We start from the raw sequence: 19,240 nt of genomic DNA, 5'->3' as shown, positions 1-19,240 counted from the left end.
AAACATTACTAATGGAAGTCGGGGGGGCAGGAAGGAAATAAAGATGACTGCTTGCAGAATTATAAGTATTTTTTAGTGTCTAAAATGGCATATTAAGCAGGACAAAAAAATAGATGTATTAGCTCTGACAACAGAAGCAAAATGCTTCTAGGTAGGAAAATGAATAAACCTCTGAAACTTACCAATAATATTATTATGCATTAAGACAACTTAAAACCACCAGAAATATAAAATAGGAGAGTTACGGGGGAAAATACCACATTTGTTCCTTTCCTGATTCATACTAATTCAAACAGAGTTCCTGTGAAAATGCTTAATTTCCTTTTTTTTTTTTTTTTTTACTGGACACTCAATCATATTTTGAGCTCAAAGCGCTTCAATCAAGCCAGTATGTGGGTCAGGCTTAATATTACAGGTTGTTTCTTTGCTCCCTTATGACAAGTAGCGAGCTAAGTTAAAAAATCTCCCCCACTCTGAAAGTTTGAGATGCCCTTGATACAGTTTCTAACATCCCTTTAATATACAAGGTTTCCTTGCACAGAATTTCATTAGGTGCAAAAGGGAGCCCAATGAAAATGTGCTTTTTCATGTATTCAAATTGTCCTCAAAATCGCCATCTCCCGGAACTGTAGTCATAATTTTGCAAAACAGAGTCAGCAGTTAATCTGAAAGGACAAAGTCTCAGGACAAATCCTAGGGCTGCTCACTGCTGGCAGGGACAGGCAGGCACCATTTTGTACAAAGTGACCATCCATTTTGTACAGAATGACATTCAGAGATTACTGGCTAAAGAACTCTGAAGAGCTGAACCAATATAAACATACTTTGCTTAAGTAAGTCCAAACACTCCATCAACACCCTCAGAGTCAGACTCCTTGAACACGGCAGTCAGTGGCAGAGCCATTAGTCTAAATGTTAGAGAAAATGCCAATTCTTGATGCTGTTTGGTTAAAATACTAAAAATAAACTCTCCCTGCCTGGCAGGGCTATGCTTCCAAAATGAATGCCACCTATTACAAGGATCCACGAATAGACCTACACTGTAATGGAACTGTATTTTGGGACTAGCTTTTTTCCATATCCACTGAAGCTTCCCAGAGTTGGACAGCAAGCAGGCAGCCACCGTGGGAAACATCCACCCTGTTGCATCTTGCCTTGTTTCCTTTTTTCATTGCATTCTTTCAGAACCTGTCGGGATCAGAGCAGAACAATGTCTGAGCATAGTCATGGAATAAAACAAAAAAAACTTCTGGAAAAAAGCATTAAGTTCCAGCAGCAAGCTTTTCCTAGCTTAACTTGAAAAAGTTTGTAGTAGCTCCAGCCTCACCAGATGCAGCTGAGAATGGGCAAGGACTCTTTTCTTGCTCAATTTTGAGCTTCTTCGCACTTTGGGAGACACTGTCCTTGTCTGCTCTCTCCAAAATAGGAATAACTTCCCGTAAAACCTACCAGCTACTTAGTTGCACAAATAGTAAAACAACATTTCAGAAAAGGATGCAAGTGTACTTAGAAGAGCCCCAAGTGACCTAGCTAGATACTTTGCAAAATGGTAATTGAATCTTGCTTAAAGTTAGAAGAAACAAACCTATGGGGAAGGCAGTTTGTGTGGAGTGCATTTTAGTTCAACCAAGATGAGCTGCTTGGCTTCCTAACACTTGTTCTATTTATTCCTCTACTACAATCTTCGCAGTGTGACATCTTTAACGAGGAGATCACAACATCCTCTATACTGGCCAGGGAGATTAAGCAACACACACACATACACACACAACGAAAAAGCAAGAGTATTTGAGATTTAACTCAAAATCTCTGCTAGTTTGCCATAAAGATTTGGCATTTAAATGACTGAAAAATGTCAATCTTCCACTAACATTAGATGGCTGTTATGAGTAGGTATTACAGGATAAACCCAAACAATTTCCTTTTCAATATTACATTATCACTATATAAGAGATGTCTGCTGATTTTCCCTGGGGATCTTCTGTTCCTGGGAGATACAGATTTAACGGTGGACTTACCCATGCCTTGCTGGCACTTAGACCATGAGCTAGGGAGCAAGGGGTTTGTTTTTCATTTTCATAAAGCTCGATAAATAAACTACCATGACATACTGCAGCAATGTCAATTGATACACATTCAGGGCAAAGTCCATCTACTATTGAAATGACCAGTACCAGATTTTATATTATTTCTTTACAGATTAATTGGTATACCCAAGAACATAAAAGAAGTAATTAACCTCTCATTTCTATACTCACATTCATAAGAGACTGCTTTTGGGTGAGAAGTGGGAAGAAAAAAATAAGATCACAGCTAAAACAAAAAGAGAAAATTTATCTCTTGTCAGTAGTCTGGCCTCACTACAAAGCAAGTGCACACAGCAGCACAAAATTAGGTTTTTTTTTAATAGAAAAACTAACAATCTTTGCTAGAAGTGCACAGCTGAATGCTCAGATTTGTGGCATCTGAACAGTCTTTCATTTAAACTAGTCTGCTTTAATTGCTTATTTTCTATCTTTTCCCATTGCAAGACAAAGATGCTATTGAGGATGCATCTCCCCAATAAGGCAATCAGAACATGAGCTTGCAATTACAGTAATATTTTGCATAAAGGCTTTCCTTATTAATCCAAAAGAGCTCTAATTCCAAGCCTCATTATTTTACTATGCTGCCATCCCAAACAGTGCAAAAACTCTTCTGGATTCTTTGTGCCTGTATGCCAAGCAGCTCAACTAGGTTTCCTCTCTTTAGATAACTTTTTTTATTCCATTTCCAAGGATAAAAAGGGACAGAATGGTAGCATCACTGAATGTCAGCAGTTCAACAACACCTGGTTCTTCATACTACCGTTCCTTTGGACTGCTGCCCATGTCAAAGATCACCACCACGTAGTTCACACATACACGATGTATGTACTATGTAGGCATCTATGTTTATAAAGCCTCCTATTAATCATTCCTATACTGCCATAAATTAACATTAAGGAGGTGATTAGAGAGTTCACAAAGGAAATAGTCCTGCTAACTTGATTACTTCTCTCAGATACTCTTTACTTAAAACGTTCCACACAGAACAAATATATATTCCATTCCACTGCATTATCACTGGGGTGAGATCCTGTTCTGAGCTGGCCCTAAAAACACTCCTCCATGCACAGGAAGGCAGATATCCTTAACTCTGGATATAGAAGCAACAGCAGCTACCACAAAAGTCTTCAAGAGCCATAACTTTAAAGAATTTTTAAGTGGTAATTTGTTGTTCTCCAGCAATCCTACACAGTTGGTGAGTGTTTGGTATATGAAAGTAGGGTTCTTTCACATCAAGAGCAGTTCACCCACCTCTTTTGAATGAGAGACAGATAGTTGTCCCTAGAGATAAAGTCCTGCCCTTAAGTTTCTATATTTCTGATAAAGTGGATGTTGATTAGCCTCTTGATCTTCAAGGGAGTCAGGAAAGAGGAGAAATAAAACTGTCTTGAAGAGCATATTTTAACTTGTGCTGCTGAGAACAGAAAGTAGGCCAGGGGAGATTTGAGAGCTACTGTCAAGTGAGACTATACAGAACAAAGCAAAATGTTACTACTGAAAAAGACTATTTGTAAAAACTTTTAGGGAAAATCTGTAGCTCAGTCTTCACGTCTTGATTCTGGAGATGTCTGTAGAAGAGGAAGAATTCATTTGTGCAAAGGGCTTGAGGGATTCCAGGATTTTTATTTGGCTGTGGAAACTTTAGACCATTAGCACGCCAAATCCCCATCAGATCAATAAAGTCTACAGTCATTATACCTGATAACTCCTACCTTCCAGGAAATAAGCATGTGAGATTTATTCTAATTGTTAACAGGCAGGTGTTCACAGCACCACAATCAACAGTAAGGGGAGCACTTAGAGATTCTTGTTGGCAGTCTCAGAGAAGGTATGAATAAAGATCAAGCACTGAATTCCTCTTGCATTCTCACACTGGCTCTGTCTAAACCCCCCTTGCTCTACCAAAAGAGAATTTGTTCCTCCATACCTTATCAACACAATGTTAATTTTTAAACAGTACCTTTCACCAGCAACTGAATTAGTTAGGAGTTTGTCAATGCATAGGAGCCAATCCAGATTAAGGCATAGAGTGAATTTAAGAGCTAACTATGCTTTACTTAACCCTTGCCTGGCTGTTCTTATTCTGCATCAAGAGAGTCCAATTCCAAAGCTCTAAAGTGACTTCTATGATTTGGAACTGGGCACATTCATCCTGGGATGAAAGTATGCACAATGGGGAAATAAAGCAGAAATAGTTAAACTGGAGTAGATTTTAAGTATATAACTCATAGAGTTTTATCTTGATTAGAGCTACTTGCAAGAGCAGAGCAATCTCTTCTTTGACACTAGGAAAAAAAGTGTAGAAACTGGTTTGTGTCAATGCAGTACATTTACACAGTGTAGCTACACCCATTCAAACACTCCTGGCACCAACAAGTTTCATATTGCCCAAGCCAGCTGGCATAAAGATGATGCATATTCCCTCAGGGTGGGATTACAGCTATGTGCGCTCTTCAGGAAAACAGGCCAGACAACTGAACTTCCTTTTCCAGGTGTGCTCGTATGCCCTTGCTCACAAGTACTGCTAAAAAATGACAAAAATGCATGAAATTGTGAAAGATACTCTTTACCTCGCTTTGAAAGCAAATGCCAACTGCAGCCTTCGGGGAAAAGGTGAAACAAGTGTTGCTGCTGCTGCAGTACATCTGTTAATTAGTCTACAAGGATTTGTGTTTATGACAAAAGTGAAAACTAACTACTGCAGCAAAAATAATACCAGCCAAACACAATTTTACTGTTTTGTTCAGTGCCATAGCAATACTTGGCATATCTGCACCAGCATAAACATGCCACTTGAGTGAGTTAGTAGGACAGAAGTCACTGAGTTCTACTAAAGGTGGTTTATGCAAAGCACTTCAGGCTTTTTTGAACCTCTGCACATTCAACTGCCACACAGTATCTCACCTGCCGCTTATATCCAGCTGTTTCAACCCAGTATTGCTCTGTAACCAGGGATACATCTAGAGATCACCACAGGTTCTCTGGGAAAGCAACTAAGTATCCTTGAAATGTAATTAGAGAATCACAAGGGGATATAATCTTACTAAGATCTTATAGTAGAACAGTATTTAGCCCTGGCGCTAACACTCTTCACCTAATAAATAAAATAAAAATTCAAATCAGCCAGAGAAATAGCTACGACAAGCACTTTCATCAAGTCCACAATGACAAATGCAAATGTCCTATTTGCTGATGTGGCACAGCACGGAAACAAGCCACCCTTTCCTGGCAGTAGCTTAAATGGGACCTTGGATATACACTCCATGTAGACAGTACTGGTGTGAATTTCACTGGAGCTACAATACACCCCTTACAGCCAGGACCTCCATGACTAAACATGAAGAGCACCTTTACTGCCAGCTACCCTGTTTTCCAGGGATAAACTGGCAAAACCTGATTACAAACACACCACCAAACTGAGGGACTAAGTAAGGATGTGACCATTTAGGTGGACATCAATGTCCCTCTCAATTCACAGAACAAAACCACAGTGAGAGTCAGATGTAGTTCTCAAAGGGACAAGAGAAAAAAGGGTCATGGATCTGAGCCACTAAAGTAGTTATATCTCTGGAGCACTGTGCAGGCAGGACCACATGCTGCAACAAACTGGTTTTGGTTTTCCACTTAAAACTGACAGGACCAAGATTATTCAAGGAAAACAAGTTCAGTATCTGCTCTCTTCTGAGGAAGGGAGGACAACTGAAGCATACAGACCAAGTGGAGAATCAAAACAAAACTGAAAAGACAGTCAGGAGGGAATGATTGGCATTTGCGTGAGGAAACTAATCGTATAATGGACAAGTGGCTGCTGAAAGCAGAGGCAGAAGAATAAAAGGGGATTTACATAGATTGAGGCAGAACTCTCAAAAAACAAGGACTCCATACCAGAATTACTATGCTTTTTTTAGAGGCCTACTAGAACATGAGAAGTGCTTAAATTTGCAGTGTGGATTTGTGATCTGACAATTTAATCATCCCAACATTTTATACAGTGTTAGACAGTATAGCATCTGAAAAAGTTGTTTGGAAAAGCACTACAGCAAAAGATGGAAATCAAATGTAAAAAAATCAGTTCCAAATGAGTTTAGAACAGGTAAAATACTAGTATTTGATTCTGAATGCTGTATGTTAATCAACCTCTACACATACACTAATGTGAACTATACTGATGTGAACCTCTGAGCATGTCACCAGGGGATCTCTTGAAGATGGAGGTCTGTGCCCAAGTCAGCACCTCTTTGCTTTAGCGCACATTGGAATTCAGATGAAGAACATTACTGCGGGGATACAATAAGGAAATCCCCACTGAAATGACAAAAAAAGTAATGGCCTCTATTACTTCCAAGCAGCTCCTGTATCTTTCATTGTCAATAAAATCTACAGCTATGTTTATACTAAGTTTTTATGTTTATTATTTTAAGAAGTTTGTAGCTGTATGTTAAATTTCCAGAGTATTTAAATCTGATTTTTATAATTTTAATAAAAATCTATTAATGTATGTTTCAGCTGAAGCAATGGAATACCTTATTTCTGCTGAGAAAACAGCAGCATGTATAAATAATGCAATTAGGTGTAACTCACAACTCATTGGTTTTTCAATTTAGTTAATAATAACAAAATTAACAGAAATTTAGTTATTGAAAAGCTAGACTTTCCCACAGCTAATACAAATACTACAATTTAAACGTATTATTATGGTATTTCAAAGTGTGAACTTCATAAACATTTGTGTTATGGTGAATGCCAATGTTGTGAAGGTATATATAAAAAGCTCAAAAATTACATAATTAGCAATATCTGCACCATTTACAGGTGCACCTACATTAAACTACAGTTTTTATTCATTTGAATTTGCACCTTTGCAAGCATTTCACTGCCTAGTCACTGTATTTACTATTTCAGAGCCTGCAAAACTGGGACTTGTGCAAACAACATTAATTAGGAAAACCAGGAATATTTTTTCAGTGAAATAAATGCAAGAGACCATCATTTTCACCTGGCCACTAGCAGGGCTCTATTTAAATAAGAAAGAGGGCCTTAATGAGGGTACTATAGTTTGAGGTCTTGGAAGGGTAGAGATTTGCTCTATAGCTGCCTGGTTAATGCCTCATCTCTACTTTACTAGACAGGGAAAAGGAGTTTATTCATGTGGTGAGAAGGGAGTTTTGATTCTCTTCTCTGAGTAACATCAAGAGGCTTGAAGTGGTAACTTAACAACTTTCCTTGGGGAATCTGTTTTGATTTTACAAGTAGTACTTCAGTTCAGGCTACTTTAAAGTACCTTTGTGAGTGTTTTGTTGGTCTTTTGTTTTGTTTAAAACCCTAAGGAACTTATTCTAATGACAGTGGAGAGTGCTAGGAGAACCAGGGAACTGATTTTTTTTTTTTCTTTCTTTGTACGCAGCTAAATATTTCTCTGTAGAAATTAAGCTTTAAGGTCAGTGTTACACTAATATAATGCAGTTCCCTTTGAAGAAATTATAGGGGGAAGCACATGAAACAACTCTTTCCTGGAGCTGTTAAAATACTGCATTTTTATGGCAACAGTGTCACTGTAATGGTTCCTTGTGGATTAATGAGGGTGCCATAAATGAACAGCTCAAACTTCATTGGCTTCTCTTCCTCCTTCTGGAAAAGGTATTCTAAAATTAACATGTGTTCGTTCTGCAAGGCTGCATGGGATTCTCAGCCAATGATTTCCTATGTCTGGCTCATAACGGGAGCTGCAGGAGAATAGTCTCTAACAGCACTTACTGCATGGTCAGTATTTGTGACTGCCTGGTGACTGGACAAGTCACACAGCACAGTAATGCTAAAGACCCCTTGTAAAGAACAAGCAGAAGAAAAGATGATTACCATACCAAAATCATCTTAAATGCATTTACTCTTATTTTAAAGAAGATATGCGACCACAGACTTAGCAATGTGATGCTTAAATGCTCAAATAATAATATTAAGCTAGGATTTTAGAATTGGTGCTGCAAGGGTAATTAAGCATGGTAATGTGAGAAGCCCCCTCGGGTGAGTTGCAGCTGAATGTTGGAGAAGACAGTGTGAGAGTGTCCTGAGAACAAGCTCATCTGATTTAAACAGAGGCTATGGGCATGACACAGTTGGACTGGACTGCTGTTCACAGCCCTCTCCAGCTGCTTGTTACTTTCTCCCTCAAATCTAACAGCTGAGCTGTTTGTAAAACTGCTAACCTGATCTACTTGATCATCACAGGTCACTGCTCCTTAACCTTAAGTGGTTCAAGCTAGTATGGCTCATTCTGAGGGAAACGGGAGGTTTCATTGAAGTATAGAATAATTAGGGTTGGAAAGGACCTTAAGATCATCAAGTTCCAACCCCCTGCCACGGGCAGGGACACCTTACGCTAAATCATATTACCCAAGGCCTCATCCAACCTGGTCTTGAACACTGCCAGGGATGGAGCATTCACAACCTCCCTGGGCAACCTGTTACAGTGCCTCACCACCCTAACAGGAAAGAATTTCCTCCTTATATCCAATCTAAACTTCCCCTGTTTAAGTTTTAACCCATTACCCCTTGTCCTATCACTACAGTCTCTAATGAAGAGTTCCTCTCCAGCAGCCCTATAGCTCCCCTTCAGATACTGGAAGGCTGCTATGAGGTCTCCATGCAGCCTTCTCTTCTCAAGGCTGAACAGCCCCAACTTCCTCAGCCTGTCTTCATACGGGAGGTGCTCCAGTCCCCTGATCATCCTCATGGCCCTTCTCTGGACTTGTTCCAACAGTTTCATGTCCTTTTTATGTTGAGGACACCAGAACTGCACACAATACTCCAGGTGAGGTCTCACAAGAGCAGAGTAGAGGGGCATGATCACCTCCTTCAACCTGCTGGTCACACTCCTTTTGATGCAGCCCAGGATAGGGTTGGCTTTCTGGGCTGCAAGCGCACACTGCCAACCCATGTTCATTTTCTCATCCACCAACACCCCCAAGCCCTTCTCCATAGGACTGCTCTGAATCTCTTCTCTGCTCAACCTGCAGCTGTGCCTGGGATTGCTCCGACCCAGGTGCAGGACCTTGCACTTGGCATGGTTAAACTTCATGAGGCTGGCATCAGCCCACCTCACAAGCGTGTCAAGGTCCCTCTGGATGGCATTCCTTCCCTCCAGCGTATCAACCGAACCACACAGCTTGGTGTCATCGGCAAACTTGCTGAGGGTGCACTCAATCCCACTGTCCATGTCAGTGGCAAAGATTTTGAGCAAGACCGGTCCCTACACCGATCCCTGAGGGACACCACTCGTTACTGGTCTCCAGATGGACATTGAGCCATTGACCACAACTCTTTGTGTGCGGCCATCCAGCCAGTTCTTTATCCACCGAGTGGTCCATCCATCAAGTTGATATCTCTCCAATTTAAAGACAAGGATGTCGTGTGGGACAGTGTCGAACGCTTTACACAAGTCCAGGTAGATGACATCAACTGCTCTACCCCTGGCCATCAGTTCTGTAGCCCCATCATAGAAGGCCACCAAATTGGTCAGGCAGGATTTCCCCTTAGTGAAGCCATGCTGGCTGTCACCAAGCACCTTGCTGTTTTTCATGTGCCTTAGCATGCCTTCCAGGAGAATCTGCTCCAAGATTTTGCCAGGCACAGAGGTGAAACTGACTGGTCTGTAATTCCTCAGGTCATCCATTCTCCCCTTCTTGAAAATGGGGGTTATATTTCCCTTTTTCCAGTCGTCGGGAACTTCCCCTGACTGCCATGATTTCTCAAATATGATGGCCAGCAGCTTCGCAACTTCATTTGCCAGCTCCTTCAGGACCCGCGGATGGATCTCATCAGGACCCATGGACTTGTGCACATTCAGATTTTTAAGATGGTCTCGAACCAGATCCTCTCCTACAGTGGGCACAAGGTCTTCATTCTCACAGTCCCTGCATCTGCCTTCCAAGACTTGGGTGGTGCAGTCAGAGCCTTTGGCAGTGAAGACTGAGGCAAAGAAGTCATTCAGAACCTCAGCCTTCTCCAAATCCTGTGTAGCCAGTTCTCCTGAGAGCTTCCTGAGGGGGTGTCGTGGTTTAAACCCAGTCAGGTAATTCGTTCGCTCACTTCCCCCCCTTTTCTTGCCCTCCCCCTGCTCTCGGAGGGACGGAGAGGAAAATCGAAAAGAATGCTCCCACAGGTTGAGATAAGAACAGTTTAGTAACTAAGGTATAACACAAATCACTACTGCTACCACCAATGATAATAATGATACAGGAAATAACAAGGGAAGAGAATACATCATCTCACCACCAGCCGACCGATAACTCGCCCCCCCAAGCCCGACCAAGCTCTGACCGATACCTCCTCCAACCCTGCAGTCCCCCAGCCCTTCCGGCTAACTCCCAGTTACATCCTGGGCATGACGTGCTGTGGTATGGAATACCTCTTTGGTCAGTTTGGGTCAGGTGTCCTGTCTCTGCTTCCTCCTGGCTTCCCCTCCTCCCTGGCAGAGCATGAGGCTCACAGAGTCCTTGGTCAGGGTAAACATCACTTAGCAACAACCGAGAACATCGGCTTCACCAACACTGTTCTCAAACTGGAAGTCAAAACACAGCACTGTACCAGTTAACACAAAGGAAAAACATGACTGCTACTGCGGAACCCAGGACAGGGGGCCTACATTCTCCCTAGTCTGTTTTTTATTTGCTACATACCTGTAGAATCCCTTCCTGTTATCTTTAATACCTCCAGCTAAGTTTAATTCTAACTGGGCCTTAGCTTTCCTAACCTGGTCCCTAGCTTCCTGGACAACATCCCTGTACTCTTCCCATGCCACCTGTCCTTGCTTCCACTTATTATAAGCCTCTTTTTTCATTTGAATTTTCCTCAGGAGCTCCTCATCCATCCAAGCAGGTCTCCTGGCCCTCCTGCTGCACTTCCTTCTGGTTGGGATGCAACACTCCTGAGCTTGTAGCAGGTGAACCTTGAATATCAACCAACAGCCTTGGGCCCCCCTGCCCTCTAGGGCTGTATCCCATGGAACCTTACTAAGCAGGTTCCTGAAGAGGCCAAAGTCTGCTCTCCTGAAGTCCAGGGCAGTGAGCTTGCTGCATGCTCTTCTCACTGTCCTGAGGATCTCAAATTCGAGCATCTCATGATCGCTGCATCCAAGGCTGCCCTGGAGAGTCACATTTCCAACGAGCCCTTCCCTGTTGGTGAGCACAAGGTCAGGCATGGCACCTCTCCTTGTAGGCTCCTCTATTACTTGCAGAAGGAAGTTGTCTTCTACACAATTGAGGAACCTCCTGGATTGCTTGTGCTGGGCCGTACCATCCTTCCAACAGATGTCAGTTTGCAGTGCTCATTTGAGCAGCTCAGCTAGTAAATCTGAAAATGAGGTTGTTTCAGTGGTATGGACAAGAAAGTAACTTTACCAGAATGAAGTCAAATAGCTAAGCATTCTAACGCACTAGAGTCTACCTTAAAGACTTTATAATTGGAAGTCAAATACCTATCTCCAGAAGATCCTTCTGCATTAAAGGTTAGTATGCATTTCTCGGTGTGCAATCTCCAGATGGGTCTGTTCCACCCTGTAGTGGAGCTACACTAATGGGGACAGTGGTGATTCTACCCTCTCTGCAAACCTCTTCCTTCAAAATGAATTGGGGGTGTTGCAGAACTGCCTTTAAGTACAAAGCTTGCAGCAGCAGTCCATGCCAACAAATGTATGGAAAATAGTTTGTCTTTAGTAAGGGTCTCTAAGATTTTTCCTATACACAGAAATAATTTTTAGTTAAAGCAATACAAATAGCCACTTTTTCACTGTCTCCTAAAAAAAAGAGTTTCATTTGACTTTCCAAACAGAAGTGACTTGATGGTAACTCTCTGCTTGCCCAGCAGACTGTCCCTGATTACAAATTCTGGCTTTTTGGATCTTTGCCTTTTGGAAGGGCTGAGATCAAGTCATCTGAAGTGAGGAGGAAAGAGGCATGAGGGCAGGCAATCTGCTTATGTGGGGTATACATTCATTGGTGACTACAGTGTAAGATCCTCCCAATTTTCTTGATACAATAATTAGGAAAAGATGGATAAAATCAGTGGTCCCAAGAACCAGATGAGCTTCTGACTTGCCACAGAGCAGATGAAATTTATGTAAACAGTGTAGCATATAGACTGACCCATATAAATACTCCTCTATAGAATTACTAAGAAGTAAAATTCCCTGCACCCTCATTTTCTCTAATGGAAGGCCATACTGCTCCTAGTTAGGCAGGCAAACCTCTCAATACATGAGTGGATGAATTTAACATGATGCTTTTGTGCACTGTTATCCCAAAGGCTGACTGAAAATAAAAAAAAATATTTTTCTTGCTTTTTACCTAAGCCTGCCATTCTTCCAGAAGGATGCTGCCTGATATTCTAGTTATGAACATAATCAACTCAAAAGTTCACTCGTGGCTGAATTAATCTGATACTGTTTCCCTTAAGTCTCTCTTCTATACTTAACATTTCTGTCAGAGGGAGAACCCTGTTCAGGAGAAATCTGACAATGGACTCTCAAGTTCGTAATTGCAACTGAAAATCCTGGCTGTCAATTAGGACTTAGCAATATGCAGCTGAGAAGTGGTTTCCACTGTTTACACGAAACTCAGTTAATGTCATGTGTTTTCTGGACAGAGCCTCCTAAGAGTTTACAGTATGTGCTTGGACAAGATATCAAATGAAATGGCTTTGGAAACTTTATACTAAGGCCCAATAAGTGTTACCTCAAAAACCTCATCTGTTCTTAACACTGATCTGAGAGTGATGCTACCCAGATGCCAAAGCTCTTCTTTCTATGGGTGCTCCTGATGCAGGCCCAGAATAGAAAAGCAGCCCTGAGAATGGTGGTATGGGGTTTCTTTTGTTTTCAGTGCTCACTACTGTAGTTTCTTTCACATCAAATGTAAATACATGATCTGCTCCTTAAGATGTGTGAGCAACAAAGTCACCTTTCATGTGCTTACAGAACTAACTTGTGATAAATCCTGCTATACTAGTATGCAGAAAAAGACAAAATCAATATTGCCAGGTGGACCTTAATAAATCATGGTATGTTCTGCTTACTGGTCTGTATCTGGGAACCTGGCATAACTTGTACTTCTATACAAACTTTGGCTATCTAGATGTAAGCAAAGCATTGGTTTATCTTTAATGGAGCGTCTGCACTCTAATTTGAAGCTGCCTTAATTTCCCAGATTAAAGATGGGGAAATAGAAGAGGTTTATACTGCATAAATTGTGGAAGTCAAAGGCAGAAGTCAGAGTACAGTGGCCTGCTATCTTGTAAAATTTTGACTCATCATACTTTCTGGATCAACTCAATTTCAGGGATAAACATGGAAGAGCAAGCTGAATCAGCTTGCATGCTGAGACTGCTTTAGCTAACAGAATATTGTTTTTGCAGAGACACAAGAGACACATCAGATGTCTGTATAAGAAAAAAATACTATTCAGAACAGTATCTGAGTTTTTTTAGATGCCTCCTCAGCTTGCCTACATCTGTGTAAACTTAGCCTTTTCCTACATGTTGGCTGTGAAGGTACATGGTGGGGAAGAAGCTCTGTCAATTATCACTTGATGGATTAAGTTACTATGTTCTGCTGTGTGGAAACTCAAATTGTCACAATAGCTGAGGCATAAGGCACAAATGTCTTCCAAGGATTCAAAGAGTAACTTGCATTATCTTAATATGTTATAAAGGAAATAAAGGGAAATAATTTTGCTAATGATAACTGCATTATTTTAGGTACCTTATTAGGTCAGCACTAAGCAAGCAATTAAAAATACTGAAACCATAATTCTAGTGAAATGCTGGATGGGTAAGCCTTGGAGAGATGAAAGGATAAGTCTTAGAATAAAACTCTAACCACAAGGTGCTAAGGTAATACTGCTGACTAAAATGAAACCCAGAACTTCAATGTGAACTTACACTTTTAAATCAGTGTTAGATGTATTTTCTACAGCACCTGGCAGCTCACTTGTTTCCTCTGATGGTGGAGTCCTTGACTCCCCTTTCACTGCCAAGGGCACACAGCACCATTTCCAACACTGCCAGGGGACTACATTAAACTTAAAATGCAGAAAACTGACTGTAGCTCATTCAGTCATATATATATATATCTCATATATATTATTCATATATATGATGCAAATCACTGTTTAATCATAATTAAATACTTAAACTTTTTTCAATTAAAGTTCACAAGTAGAGGACATGAAATTTTTAATTCTCACTGAAGAACCAGGCAGGTAAAACCTAACCTGGTAAAATTGTTCCTGTTTTGTTTGCAGGTTTATGGCTTGTGACTTACGCGTAAGAGAATTGATGAGTCTCTTTGGCATACTAGACCTATATAGATTATCATGTATTGCAGAATTTCCATCAATGCTAGAAACGCTGATACAGTAAAGGCACCTTGACCACAGTGACACTTACTTAACTACCCAGTACAACCTGGCTAAAGCTTCTATGTGAAACTCTGGCTGCTTTGAAACAAAGACTTCTTGATACTGCCAGGGTGGGAACCTATTCTACAGTCAGACTAACTGGGAATGTGGACAACTCTCACTTGTAACCCTAAGGTTTGTAGACAGAAAAATGGTAAAGTTCAAGAACAAAAGACCATTCCTTTTCATATGATATAATAAGGAACTATATGCATTAGCTGGAAGAACATTACAGTTTTTAGAAACCAGAAAGATGGATAAGGGAGTGCAAACTCATGTTTTCTAGAGTGTTTTAAAAGTGCATTGGCTCTCTACAGAGTATACTGCTCAGCTTCTGGGCTGCCCAGTTCCCACTTTTAGCTGGACAGTGTCTCCTTTTAACCCATTAATTTGACGATTCATATTTCTATTCCATCATGAGAAGTCTAAACAAATTGAAATCTGAGGAAACCTTAAAACAAGGGGGATTTTTTCTTTTTTTTTTTTTTAAAGCCAATTAAAGCTGCAACCTTGTTAGTTTTGTAGATGCTGCAACAGATAAGTATTTTAAGTAAATAAGCAGCTAAAGACATAATGGACTAACAAACTGGAAACTCAATTTGATGGAGCTTCCATTTGGATTTCTCAGCTTTTGATTGCTACATCAAACTAGTTCAAAACTTCTGTGGCTGTTCTTAGGAACTGATATGCAAGATTGCCATCGGCTACACTTTCTGTTTGTACAGGAGAAAACAGGTAGAAGGTGGAAGTAGAAGTCTGTCTGCAGATTAAGATAAAATTCAGAGAAGTTCTTAATGGTTCCTGGAATATTTACACTACAGCTCTATCCATCTTTCTAAGCGGTTAATGCTTTGCTAGAATTATTTCCTAGACAGAAAACCAGTGGTGAGGATTGGAAGAAACTCTGGGAGCTAGGAAGATGTTGCACAGAGAACTTTGAGGACTCCACAAAGTAGGACAGCTTTTAACATAAAGTTTTGCCTACAAATATTGGAGTGCCTGAGCTACAGGCATTTGTTTATACCAACTACAAATACTAATTTCATAACTCCTAATTACTGTGACCTATAGTTAATGTCTCTTCATGCTAATGTTCATCATATTAATTTGTTTTGGGAGACTTCTGAAGTACAGTAAGATATACTGCATAGTCTTAAATGGAAGTCCATTATCCTAAACTTATAAATATCCATAAGGCAATTAACGCTATGAAGATCCAATTCTGATGAGCCTCCTCTGTACTAAAGCAAATAAAACAAGTGATACCTTGTTTGAATTGTAAGATTTAAAGTGGAAAACAGATGTGCTTACTCATATGTTAAGAGGTGAGACTTAGCACCTTAACTATGCTATGAGACCCAACTGACTTGTTTGGGTTTTCTCTTCCTTGCTGTTCTGGCTGAAACATTACAGGAGGAGCTGCATAAAGAAGCTAAACTGTTGTCCCTCAAGCTGGATGTGAATCTGCTGTTGCAAACTATGACTATATTTCTAATCTACAGCATGTATGCTATGTAAGAAATCAAAGCATGTATGCTTCCAAATGCTGGCAAACCAAAGAGGGTAACTGTCTGCAGTGTCCTCATTCTAGTGAACATAGTTCATTAAAAAAAACCTAAAACTATGCTAGCCCATATTGGAACAAAGATAATAGTGAACATAGTTCATTAAAAAAAGCCTAAAACTATGCTAGTTCATATTGGAACAAAGATAAACAGGCAACCCACAAATTATCAAGGGGGATGGTGGGAGAACCCATCAAGAAAACCCCACTGAATTTTGACTGTTAGGGAAATGTGTTACCAGTGCTACTTTTACCTGAAAAAGGATGCAAAATACATTTAATAGTACACACTAACTGTAAAGATAATGACAGAATGAAGCCTGAAGAATGTCTTGAAAGGGTAAGTCAGGGTCAAGTAAAATGCTATTCTGTGGCTTGACAGAACAACTGTCCCATCTTCTAGAGAAACAGGCATTACCAGATTTCATGCATTTGAGATTATAGGACTATCTGTGCATAAATACTTGCAGAAATAAGACTGCTAATTTTCCAAAGAAAATAATCTTCAGTTTCAACTGAACTGATATTACTTATCAGTCAAACAAGTCGTCTCCATTTCCTTAGTGCTAGACTACCTTTAGATAGTAAGTATAACAACTGCTATTCAGGTGAGTGCCTTCAAAACAGCAAGCTGATGAACATACAAGCTCTGTGAACAACTACTGTCTCTGAAGAAATGACAAGTTATAGAAGCTTCTGCTGGTTGCTTTCAATCTTTTGCTACACTATACTTACTGGACTGTCAATCTTCAATTTTTAACTGGTGCTATAAAAATTCTTTGGACAAGTGTAATAAGGTATAATGAATATGCTCCTTTGCCAGCAAGCATAAAATATTTTTCCTTTGGTTTCAGTCTTTTAAAATAGCAAAGTCCATGAAAGGGGGGAGTAAATGTTTCTGGCTTGAGTTTTGCGACACTAGCCACAGCATATTTCTGCACTAGTGTCATTGAGGAAGGAAAGCGTATCTCTGCATTAGAGGGTGGATTTGGGCTGTAATTTAATTTCCACAGCAGCATACCCCAATCAGTTGGAAAGCTTGTAATTAACCTCTTCTCAGGAACCACAAGTAAGCAGAATTTGTTTGAGGAAACTTTGATAATTCAATGTGAGCCGGATTTCCAGCTAAAGTGCCTGTTCCTATGTTCAAGCAAGCATTTTGAAAGTCTTGTTTCCCCAACAAGGCTTTCTGCCTCATCAACTGATCTTGCCACACAAGGAATCTAATACATGCAGACCCTAGGTGTAACACTGTGTTGGTTTCTTGTGCTAAAGGCAAGTTCAGTTTGAAGTGCCAAGTTTGTAGGGTGTGCTTAAACTGATGGAGTTGAACTCGCTTCCTCCTGGGAGCAGAAGGAAAACTTCAAGTACTCAAAGTATAAACTTAATGGCCTTTTAGAATATGTTTTTCTTACTAGTAAGTAAATTAAATCAACACATACAGCAGCAGAGTGGGTGGAAGATAAAGCATCTCTTTTAAATGTAATGCTTTCTAGAATACATGCTCACTCTCAGAAAAGGAAGTGGAAGTGGAGCTTATGGCTGCCTTGAACAGAGAATGGTCACATCTGGGCATGAGTAGCTTCCTGGGTGGATGGTACAGTGTCTCAAGGCTTCCTCTCACAAATGAGGAATATCTGTTTAGCTGCTCTTCTGGCTTATTAAAGGAATGCATAGATTCCTGTTTCTTAGACTTCGTACTACCTGGCCCCTGTGGCAACCATCAAAGTATTCTAGCATGTTTGTGGAGAAGCACAGTCAGGCTTTACTTAAAATTTCTGTCAAAAATAAAATCAGTATTTTTTTATTTTGGGGGTTTGTTTGTTTCCCAATAACAAGCAAAGGAAGACTAAACTTGAGGTACTTCAACATGGAACTGCAGGGTATTTCTATTATGGCTTTTTGTCCATGCTATGGCTGCTTGAAATAATAGAAGTTTACCTTAAGTTTGTCTAATATCCTTCCCTCTCAAAGAGCAAAAAAAGCATTTTGTGCTTAAGCCAACAAACAACAAAATGGGTCATTTAATCCAAAGCTGGACAAAGGCCTTAATGTAAATTCTCCTATCCAGTAAAGACTATATACAAACACATGCAATAAGCATTTAGAAGTTTGTTTTCTAGGCTTAACTTGCCAGACACTTCTCACTTCAACCAACAGCCATGTTTGGTCTTGTCAGAAGCTTATTCTTCTAATTGCCAGCACAAAAGGTTTTAAATCATGTTTTGACAGCTAAAATACTAATCTTCATAAATAAAAAGAACTGTCAATAACACTAGCGCAGAAGCAAAGGAACCAGATGTGGTACTAACAGCTGTGGGAGAGAACAATGATTCAAAAGTCAAGAAAAGCACCTGCTTATATTCTGATAGTAGCTATCTGTCTAAATCCAACTTAGAAAATTAGCTCCTGCTACATCTGGCATAGAGATTCTGAACATCTTGCTGGGGAAAAAAAATATGTTTAGAAATAACAGTATTAGATCAAGAGGGTATTCTGCTCACTTCTGTCCTCTTCATTGTAAAAAAGGAAAAAAACACACCAACATCAATCTTTTGGTATCTAAAGGTCAAACTAGCAAGCTCACATTTGTCTTCCAAGCTTAGAAGAATCAACTACACTGAAATATAGGAGCTTTATATTTCACCCACCCACAGTTTGAACATGAGCTTTTGGCTTGAACCTTTCTCTACTTTGCTGAAATCCTGGGTTAGAAGGGTGCACACAGATCTTGCTTCTCTTCCAAACTCAGATCTCTCGTTCCATAAGCATTATATTCAGACAATGCAGACAAGAAATGAGAGTGGTTTTTTGAAAGCCACAACATGAAGTTTTGAAATTAACTGTACAGAAAGGCATTAACACCTAGCGTATGTAAGCATTAGTGATAAAAGACATTGTATGACCGACATGACATGTGCCAGTACCTAGCAGTATGAAAAGGAACAAGGTATTTAGTTGCCTCCGGACCTGAAGACCAGGTATTTCCTTTCCGAGCAGAGATAGTGCAGGCCAGAGGGGAAGAGATCAGATTCTCCTGGGACCGAAGGCACCGGCCGCCGAGCAACTTCACCTGCCCTCTCTAAAGCCGTCCTCGCTGCCGAGGCAAAGGAGTCCCTCCGCTCAGCGGCCACCGCCTT

At 40.4% G+C, this 19,240-nt stretch overlaps 1 long non-coding RNA gene across 1 annotated transcript; it reads left to right on the top strand.

The window, feature by feature from the left end:
• The first annotated feature begins 7,156 nt into the window (after positions 1–7,156).
• LOC134168879 (uncharacterized) lies at positions 7,157–13,344 on the top strand. The gene is made up of 3 exons (XR_009966695.1): positions 7,157–7,292; positions 11,457–11,589; positions 12,726–13,344. It is a non-coding gene; the product is annotated as an uncharacterized LOC134168879 (long non-coding RNA).
• The last annotated feature ends 5,896 nt before the right edge of the window (positions 13,345–19,240 follow it).

The sequence above is a fragment of the Pezoporus occidentalis genome, unplaced genomic scaffold, assembly GCF_034315485.1.
Source record: "Pezoporus occidentalis ecotype Australia unplaced genomic scaffold, CSIRO_AGI_Poc_V1 ctg327, whole genome shotgun sequence".
Taxonomy (NCBI): Eukaryota; Metazoa; Chordata; class Aves; order Psittaciformes; family Psittacidae; genus Pezoporus; species Pezoporus occidentalis.
This window is presented reverse-complemented; position numbering and strand designations above follow the sequence as displayed.